The sequence below is a fragment of the Anopheles gambiae genome, chromosome 3 (assembly GCF_943734735.2).
Source record: "Anopheles gambiae chromosome 3, idAnoGambNW_F1_1, whole genome shotgun sequence".
Classification (NCBI taxonomy): domain Eukaryota; kingdom Metazoa; phylum Arthropoda; class Insecta; order Diptera; family Culicidae; genus Anopheles; species Anopheles gambiae.
Genome location: NC_064602.1, coordinates 35,806,824 through 35,817,651, shown reverse-complemented (window position 1 = coordinate 35,817,651; position 10,828 = coordinate 35,806,824). Strand labels below are relative to the sequence as shown.

Below are 10,828 nucleotides of genomic sequence, written 5' to 3'. Positions count from 1 at the left end.
AGGTGAAATGAAATTGTGTCCTCCCGTTGTCGGTGTGTGTGTGTGAGTGTTTTGATCGCACACAAAAATCCCACTCTCACAACGAGTCGTTTGGGGATATGCGTTCGTTCTGCTCAGTGCAGTAGGGAGCCACGGTTCATAACAATTCACCTGCCAGGATGATATGGTACCGGTGACCCCCATCCCCCCGGTAAAAGCATACACATAAACCGTGCGAAACGAAATTCATTGCTGCTCAGTTTCTCTATTTTCAGCGACATCAACCACCACCACCACGGGGTCTCGTTCGCTCCGACACCTGTCACACAGGAAGCGAATAGTGTGCCGTTCGTGTTTTCCACCGACCCCTGGTGGTTTTGAGAGCGAGAGGCAAAAACGGTTTGGCAAAATTCCATCCATCCAATCCATCGTCCTAGCCCGGTAGGACGGAGGAACGTGTCGGAAAATGCAAATATTAGAAACAAGCAAGGAGCAAAAAATCGCGCACGACAAAACATATAACCTCTCGCTCGCCTAGGGATGAGCGCCGTTAGGAGCATCAGCATCCGCTCTGGGTGTCTGGGGTTGGAAAATATGTATATGCGCGAAATGTGTCGTCTGTGATGTACCCTTGGCGGTCCGCGATTGGAGAGTTGTTAAACCACTCCGGGGAAAAAAGGACAAAACAAAAAAGGACGTTTGATGATGATGATGTTTGCCGAGCAGCAGCATGTAGTTGAGGTTTTTATAGAGGGGGAGTCTAAAGTCGGCGGTTGCACGTCGGTGTGTCTCGGTTGCCATCGATTCTGCTCGCTCGAGGCGGCTCTTTCATGCTCAATGAAGCACGCGGCTTTTTTGTGGGTAACAAAAAAATAGAGCCATAGGGCACTCTGTCGCAACATCACAATGATGATGTCAAGTGCAAGGCTATTTAACCGACCTAAGAACGAGACGGTGGCAAACAGACGGCGGCCGGAGGTTTGTGGGAAAACTCAAAAACATTCCAATTTGCCGTCATGTACGATGAAGGAATGCCGGTTGAACGGTCGTAACGAACGGGCCTGGTTTCCGTCTGACTTCTCGGCTGTGTAATGCGTACCTTGTCGGAATGGACCACCATGTCTTGTGCGACATACCACGCAATGTCTACAGTAATAGACTCTCCCCGGGTAGATAATTACTGTCATACTCTCTCTCTTTCTCCCTGTCGTCTTATCTGTCAACAGGTTAACTGCGGGACTTCATCAACCTTCCGCTGCAGTAGCGCCATCAACAAAGTAGCCATTGGCTGGAGGAGAAGGTGGAACCCTGCTTGTGTTTCTTCTCTTTCATCTTAGTGCGCTAGTTGTCATGTCTACGCTGTCATCCGGTGGCAGGTCTCTCTATTCGCTTGACAAGCCGAGCATGTCAACGCGGGATGTAATAAGGTGCCCTCGAACCCTTTTCCTAGCTACTATTTCTTCAAAGGATCAATCGATAAATATGCTAAACAGTTCCGCATGATTTCGAGCGGCTTGCAGATTTTACAGAGTTTGTGTTTGCGACGACTAAAACGACGCAGTTCGGCAGTAAAACATCAAGCTCGCTTAGCAACAGCACAAGCAGTTGAGTTTGGCTTCCAACGGGGGAATAAAGAACATCATTCATAAGTAAGTATTACTCTTCAAAAGGTGGCACATACAAAAGCACTAAAACACCTCCCTTTAACCACGCACCATTCTAGGTCAGGGTCAGCCATCTTCCAAAGCGACAAATGTCTCCCCGTCGGCAGTTATGAATAAACCAGGAATGGAGTACGGTAGCTTCCCGCGCTCTGTAAGCTTTGCCCCGGTGTGGACTAGAAGAGTGTCCCTTAAAGAAGCTTTTTCTTCTAGTCATAAACACACAGAGACACACAGCGAAGGTACGCGCTTCAAATGCCACCAGCAACTAGCAACATGGTAATGATAAATGGTAAATTATTTAACTGTGTGTGTATTTCGTTTCAGGCAAGCAACAACAAGCAACATTGCAAACGAGATGCTCTGCGTCCCTCTCCGTTGAAGCGAATATGACTTTATTTGGGTTGCGAAATGGGTGTGTGTGTGTGAGTGGAGATGTTTGATGTACGTCCCTAAGCATCCAGCGAGATTTATTCCGTCCAACATGAAGCATGGGGAGCAGTCGACAGCTTCATCAGCGTCCTACTTGGCCCCGATTGGGTGTCTAAGCAATTTCGCTTTTCTTTTAAGGGGCTGTTAACTTAACGAGAGCCCCGTTTGCAGTAGGGGAACACCCCCCATTCGAACACGCACCGGTGATAGCGCCACATTACTTAATTGGTTCGCACAGGCTGCCTGCACAAATGGCGTTTGGTGAGAAATGCTCACAAATGGCCCCAAAGATTGATGTATTGATGGGTAATTTTTCATCATCTCGTTTAGCCCCCCTTCGCGGGAGCACCGGGAAGGGTGACACTTGCGTAACTCCAAGCGAAGAACTTGATTGCATCATCCAACACCATCGGGAATGCTCGTACCGCACAGCGCAAGGATGAGATGATATGCAGAGAGAGAGATGGAGAGGTTCCATTTTGCTGATCTAATCCAACAAGCTGCCGCCGCCGCCGCCATTCGTTCATTATTCACACGGTGGAGAATTAACTAAAAACGGGATGATTAATTGCTTTCCGGCGATACGGGTGGACAGCTTTTGGGCAGGCCACGCGCGCACAACTGTTGAACATCCCGCGCTGTTTCGATCGCACGATCATCTTTCCCAACGCGGATCGCGCTCAGATGCTGGCGCATATCAAACCCCGCGGGAGGGAGATTTCGTTTTTGGTGTGAGATCTTTTTATTCATACCGATTAAAAAAACACACACACTCACTAACTGATTCATGACTGATTCATGGATATCTTCGCAGATCGCTGGTTTCGTTGCTACGTTTGTACGATCGCGTACAAGCAATAAACACTTCCGTGCGCGCGCGCTCGCGCGCTCACACACTCTCTGTGATCTCTAATTCACGGCACGAAGCGTGTTGTGTCTAGTGTCCCGGCCATCGACGGTGAATGGCAATGAAGCATAACGCCACCCACTCAATTTCTGCGGCGGAACGGTTGGGCCGGGACCACCCCACGCGCCGCGCACAAGGCGTCGAGCCGTGAAAATCGTTCCTCTAATCATAGTGTTTATTATGAATTATCCAATTTGCATACTTATGTGCATGCACACTGCGGCACGGCTACGGCACGGTTCAACCGCATTGAGGAGGACGCCTGTCAAAACATACTAGACACGAGAGGGGGGGGGATGTTTTGCGCCCACAAGCCTCTCATTCCCCCCCCCCCGTCTCTTCACACCAAAGCTATTGATCGATTAGTAGGGAAACGGGACCAAAATCTGGGCCATACGGCATACGGACCTGTCGCATGCATGTTCCTGTTTGCCGCATGGTTGCTTGATTTCGGGGTAAAGGGATTAAGCGTGTACAACAAAGCGGTGGAGTACGGTTTTCCCTTTTTTCCCTGTCTCCCATTCTCTCTCTCTCTCTCTTTCTCTCTCTCTCTCTCTCTCTCTCTGCACACGAGCACAAGCAGCAGTGTTGTCCGCAGTGTGACAAACGTATTTCTTTTTTGGAAAACGGGAAAAGAAAAGCCGTTGTGATTTGCTTGTTCGACACACCTTGAATTCAAATCTTGGGTTCAGTTTTAAGCTTCCCGAGAGCTAGGAACCAAAACGTGTTTTTGTTGGCTTGCATGTGTTGTGCCAAGTCGTATTAAAGCCGGCGTGTTTGGCTCACCGACAAAGGCAGTGCGGCAGTCTGGTTTTGCTGCTGCCGGAACAACACTTTAAGTCAATGTGGGAATGTGTTCGCAGATTGGTTTCAAATATTATTATTATTATTATTATTATTATTATTATGTGGTTCGCTCGCATTGAAAAGGAAAGTGAAAGAAAGTGTTCTGTTCTCTCAGCGCGTTTCAATTAGCGGAGATCAAAGAGAGTGCAAACAACAACCGGCTGTTTAGGGACGCTTGCGTTTGCTGAAAATGGACATGCAAATGCATCATATTCTCTTATGCATTTGTATTTCTTTGTTGCACATTTAGAAAGATTATTATGATCTCTAGCCAAACCCATTTCGAGGCAACTTCAGTCACTCTGAGTGAAGCAATGATATGAGCTAAATGAACACATCATAGTTCCTACATTTTTTGTTCCTTTTATTTCCCTACCATTAATCCAACTGTCCGACTGTGTTTTAGCGCGCTGTTTGGAAGCCTAAAGTTTACGATTATTACGATCGCGCACAACCCCGGCAGCAAACGAATGCGATATAATCCCTTTTTGCCTTCGCGGAACATAAAAATATTTTGCCGTCTTTAGCGGTGTGTGTGTGTTTTGTGTAGCGTCGTGCGCTGCAGCAGCCGAAGCAGCTTTACGGCGATTATTTTTTACGATCGATAAACCGCTCTCGGATGCAGTTTTGGAGGGGTTTTTTTATAACAAAATTGGGTTTTTCTATGTACTTTTTTGGGGTTTCTCTGTAGTATTGCATCTTGATAACAAATATAAACAATTATTAATAATTGCATTATATTTTATCTTTATTTTCCAGTTGATCGTACGAAAGGTATTTCGGCACTTCCTGCTGCTTATCAGAACAATCGAACGAAGGTTTCTAATTTTGGGGACATTTATAAGCGGTCGAATAACGAGAAGAAGTCCAAATATAATCCGTTTATTTACTGTTTATTAGTCAAAAGGGACAATAGCGGTTTGTTGTTCTACACACACAAAGAGAGAAGCAACACACGCGTACGACCCTGAAAAACTCAACAAGGTCAACTCAATCTCTGCCCCCCTTCTATGCTCGCTGCTCTTATCTTAGAACAACGCTACGGCGACGCAGCATCGCCGCGTAAACAACAGTGTCTTGTCAGCAACACTTTGCCTCCTTGCCTACCGTTTTGATGGTCATTTCGATACCAAACCGATTCGAATCAATCTCCAACACCGAGTTCCCGACATCGGAAGATCTGAGTATATTATTAGTACTTCATTATCATATTTGCTACTGCGCGGGCATTCCACAGTAATTATACCCACTGCGGTAGGTGGGTTTCTTTCCTTTTCCGAACGACGCAGACGCAGATGAAAAGGGTGAAGTCGAATCACTAATTTCGCGCCCCTGTTGCACCGTGACAAAGTAGTAGTTTAGTCGTTTATTGATTCTGTTCACACGCGGGTAAATTATGAATCAGCTGTGGATGGCGTCATGACGGTGCAGAAGTAGGGCTTGTGCTGATTGCTTCGATCGATCGATCATCGCCTCACTGCGGTGATCGTACGGTGTGTGTAAGCCATACTAATCATCCGATCATCGGATCAACTCGCTTACATCGTGTAGCTCATTCCGTACCCGGTTCGGTCGCAAATCAGAGGATCCACTAATTGTACACCTTGTCGCGATCGTGCCCCGCGTGGGGAGAAGTGTGTGAAGCGCACGGTGTTGTTAAACGGTTTATCAATGGCTTTTATTGGTTGTGTGTGTGACGGCTAAGGGGACGGCAACCAAATTAACACTTCACCGATGCACTTAACCAGGCTAGAATAAAGGGGAATAGTGAACGGTTGCAAGGAAGCACGTGCCACCACCACCAGCGCGAAGAGGCGGAACCGATTCTATCGATGATGCAACACTGCACGGCTGCTCTCTGGATTTAACGAGGTTTTAAGTGGCTCATGATTCATTGCCACCAAACAGAAGGGAGCTGTTGAGAGGAAAGTCGATTTGATAATCAAACCACTTCGAATGAACCTGATTAGATATGGGAAGTGTTGTGAACTGCACTATTTGCTCTTTATTTATACACTTAAAACTTTATTCACACATATTAAAACATACATAATAAATATTGATGAAACGTACAACACTTTAAAACGTAGGCCACGCGCCAGCCGCACCGAGCGCCCCTGCCGAGAGCTCCTGCTCGATCGGCCTTCGTGCACACTCTGCCTGTATGGCGCTCGGCACACACTAAGCCTTGCGCTGCTTAGTGTGTGCGACAGTGTACGTGACACACTGTCGTCCCCCTGGACGTTGACCGGTGGCAGCGCAACTGCCACGGCAAGTCCAGGGGTCGGCACGGCTGCCCACAACATCTCCCCCTTTTAATACCGAAGGGCTCGAACCGACGCGGGGGTATTCCACCAAGGGAATACCGGCGTGGTGAACCCTTCCGGCCGATGCTGCCAAGATGTGGGGACCCCGATGTTGTCGCGCTGAGCAGCGCTTGCTGCTGCTCTCGGCCCTCACCGCGATGGCGATAACGCAGCGGTGATGATGATGCTGATGATTCTGCTGTGCCGCTCCCTGGGACGGCGGCGATAGTGTGACGGTGATGATGATGACGATGATGATGACGATGATGATGATGCCGCGATGTCGATGACGATGATGATGGTGCCGCGATGATGATTACGATGATGGTGATGATCCTTGCCCCAGGGCAGCAGCGATGTATTTTTTTTTCGATGACGGGCGGCAGAGATGAAAATACTCGGGCGGCATGGTTCCTCGCTCTCCTACGATGCTTTGGCTGCAGCCGGGGAAAAATGTGTGTCCCGTTGCAACGGGGCTGCAGCCAGGGCGGCATAGCTCATCGCCCTTCATTTATGCTGAGGCTGCAGTCGGGGCGCAATTGGTGACGCCCGTTCGACTACAGCCAGGTCGAAAACTTTCGCACCGATGTGGGGCTGCTGTGTTGCAGCCGATGCAACCTGTGCGTTGCTGATCCTTGTGTGCTGCCGAGGCGGATTGTTACGTCGCCGTGGTGAGAGGCAGGGCTCGAGCCGCGGCGGAATTGCTGCCTCGCCGATGATGTACTGAGCTCGAGCCGGGGCGGTATTGCTCGTCGCCGATGGATCCTTGTTGTGCTGCCGAGGCGGAATGTTACGTCGCCGTGATGTGAGGCAGGGCTCGAGCCGCGGCGGAATTTGTGCCTCGCCGATGATGTGCTGAGCTCGAGCCGGGCGGTATTGCTCGTCGCCGATGAATCCTTGCACTGCTGCTGTTCCAGCTGGGCGGAATGCGTCCTCGCCCGATGAAACCTGGGGCTGCAGCATGGGCGGATGTGACGCCCATCCGAATGTTCCAGCAGCAAGGCGGAAAAGCTGCCTCGCCTGTGGTGCTGCTGGCGTTGCTGGGGCTGCAGCCCGACGACCTTCCTTGTCGCCGAGAGTGTGTGCTCGGCTGCCCATGTGGTCGCCAATGATGGGACGGCAGCCGGGGGCCTCGGTGTTGGCGGCGGTGGCGACCCAAATCGTTCGCGGTGTCCCGCAAGCACGGGGACCGGTGCCAACGCGATGGCCATTGCGATGATGCAGCAAAAGCGAGATGGGCCCGATCGCGATGGCGTCCGCGGGTTCTTGTAGGATCCCCCTTACGCAGGAGGATCCCATCCTCGTCGCCTCTTTTATGAACTGCTCTTTGCACTTATTATTTTTATTAAAACACTTATAAACGTACATATAAATAAAAGACACAATGAACAAACAATTAACACTTTAAAACCGCAAGTGCGGTGGCCGCGCACCAGCCGCACCGAGCGCCCCTGCCGAGAGCTCCTGCTCGATCGGCCTTCGTGCACACTCTGCCTGTATGGCGCTCGGCACACACTAAGCCTTGCGCTGCTTAGTGTGTGCGACAGTGTACGTGACACACTGTCGTCCCCCTGGACGTTGACCGGTGGCAGCGCAACTGCCACGGCAAGTCCAGGGGTCGGCACGGCTGCCCACAACAGAAAGAATGGACGAGAGTTGGTAGGTTCGGGTTTAGTTTGAGTGGATAAATGAACAATATTCACCAAATTTTTTTAGTAGAGTTCATCTTTTCATCTACAAGTAGATGTACGAACTAATAGAACGAATGAACGAACGATGAACTGTCGATTTGTATTTTTGTGAACTCCTCAAAGGCTAATGTAGTTCAAGACCTCTTCAAATACTGTACAGAATATCTAAAGAACTGTCGTTCTCGCTCAGTTATTTTAGAAGAATGAACTGATTCGTTTAAGTTCTTCAAAAATGCAGCAATTCTGCAAGCCTCTACCACCTGTGCTGGAGTATTTTATGAACTGCTGTAATGTGCCCTGCGTTACCTGGTTATTACGACAGGTTGTAGAGACTCTATTCCTAAACAATCCTTTGTGCCCTGACTCCGATCATTTTGGAAAGATAAATAAAGACATATCTTGTAACAGCGATCGAGGCTTGTTCTCATGGCGCGCCCCGATTCTATTCCCCTCAGCATGGACTGCCGACCTCCGGCGCATAATCCGTCGTTCATGAACTTCGTGTGTCAGCCCTGTCAGACCCTGGAATGTGAGTCATGTAGTCGTGTACGACAACTATAGACGATCACCAAACACGCGCTCATACCAGCTAAACCAGCATCAGAAAAAAAGAACTAGATCACGTTGTCCACGGAGGAGAAAAAGATCTTAATCTTCTGCCGTTTGGGTTTTGCGGCCGGTAACAATTCAAAACGGCTCCCACTCCCAACGCGGGTATGATCGACGGCATTCTGATCTTCCATCTGGTTGACTTAATCCCAAAATCTGTGGCAGCAGTGGTGTGCGGTAGCAGTGTATGCATAGTCCAATATATCGGTCAGTGAGAAAGAAGGATAGCGCGCGTGCATGACAGCACCCTCTCACTGGCTGTGAACAATTTATTCCAAACACATGTTCGTTTATGCGCTCCCTCCCTTCTGTATCTCTCTCCCGGAATCCCGGAAAGTGTGAAATCGCGTAAAATATGAATGGTACGAACAAGCGCTTCTAGCTCAGCGGTAAGCGCATTCTCCCCGGTGTCGAACTGAGACCCGTTGGCTCATATTTCTACGTGGACACCGTTTTTTTGCATGCATGATTAGGAATTGCACGGATTGCGACAAAATCGCTACCATACGTTACTGCACGAATGGCACAACGGGAAACGCGCGAAGGAAAGTCAGCAGGGAACAGTCACGGAACTCGGCGCGCGTCACGAACCTGCCGCAGCAGCGGCAGCAGCTCGACATTACGATTCCTGTCCAATGCTGGCGTGGCTTGTGCCCCCCCCCCCCCCCCCCCCCCGCTTTTCCAGCATTTGAGTGTGTCAGAAGGTAATTTATCGCACCCAGAAACACACGCTGACAGTGATGACCTCCAGACAGCACGGTGAGGCTTCAGCGCCCTTACAGAAAAGCTAGCGCAAAAACTGGGCGCCCATATTTCAAACACCTAGAGAGCTCCCGGCAGCGAGGAGGGCGGTCAATCTTTTTGCAAACCTAGCCTCCCCTTCTCCCCCCATGTTGGGGCTGTTGTGACATCCTTTTATGGGTTTGCAATAAACCATTCGTTCGGCGGGTGGTGTCGGTGTTGTTTGCAATGAATATTTTACAAATCTCTTGTTGTCCCCGGTTCTGGCTCTCTGGTCCCACCGCTCCAGGGGGAAACGTGAAGGGAAAACTAATTCTCACCGCTGGGTGTTGCAGCTAGCGTGGCATAGAGCAAATGGGGGGCATAAGGGCTTTTTGTTTTATTGTTTGGCTGTTTTATTTTGTTTTTTTGTTTTTATTCTTTTTCGTTCTAGGAGGTTCGGAATGCATGCGATATCACCAGGCTGCTCTTGGAGAGATCCGGTTTGGAGTTACAAAATCCATTTTTTTATATCAACGATATCACTGGAAAATATAGACTTATTCGTTGAAACTGGTAGATAGTAAGGTAAGTAAATTAGAAAATTTTCTAATCAATATAATCCTATCAATAATCAATCGATGTCGGTCAACGCCTGCCTGTACATCACTAGTGGGCTTGGCTTTCAGTGACTCATTGGTTACCAACAGCAGGATAGTCAGTCCTACGTATGGGGGCCACTTGAGGCTTGAACCCATGACGGTCATGCTGTTAAGTCGTACGAGTTGACCACTGTACCAAGGGACCGGCCCAATGCCCAATATTACATTTTTATATTTCCTGTAAAAATCCTATACTATTATTGGGGCCCTTCACGATTATAGTCAGATTTTTGTATGGAGTTTGACAGTTGGAGGCAGAAATTATGTAAACACTCCATACAAAACCAACACAAAAAACTAGCCTGCAATTTTCAGTCTAGATTATTCTAGCCTCAAAGCTAGAATTAGATTCGAGTGCCTGCTCGAATACACGGTGTTGTTTACATTTACCCCAAGGTTCATTAAAGAGATCAGGTGATGGAGTCTAGAATCAAGGTGTATGTAGTCCAGGTGGTCTCATAGCATGTTTTTATAACCAACTTTGAACATCACTTTTTGATAGGATGGGTGAAAACTTTTGCTCAAACAAGCTTCTTGAGGCTTGACGAATACTCAAAACACTCTTAAAATCTTCATTCAGAAGCAGAAGCGATAAAAATCATCCTTCTAAATGCATACACCTTGGGATAAGCCCACCTGTATATTGTACTCACTTAGATAGCTGCTCGAAAACTGCTATATAATGCAAATAGCTGACAGGCTGAAATTTCAGCCTATCAACTTAAAACGGAAAGGGCCCCATTATTTAAATCTATTCTTTCGTATTTATTCAAATCTGTCTATTCGTACGTTAAGCATTATCTGTTATCTGTTAAGCACTCATTTATACTGGATCCTGATAGCTACACGGATATTTACAAATTTACTGTGATTCTGATAGCTATATGTCTAGCATCCTAAAAATAGCGTGACTTTTACAATGTAAATAACTCTCAACTACTAATTGATATGATCATCACGCTCAGAGCATAGTTACCCAGTATCTAATTAAACCTCTGCGATCGTTTTATCAATA

At 48.2% G+C, this 10,828-nt stretch overlaps 1 protein-coding gene across 22 annotated transcripts in view; it reads right to left on the bottom strand.

Moving 5' to 3' along the window:
• LOC3291994 (probable nuclear hormone receptor HR38) overlaps positions 1-10,828 on the bottom strand; it is a 54,726-nt gene that overhangs the window by 13,705 nt on the left and 30,193 nt on the right. The window lies entirely within an intron of this gene.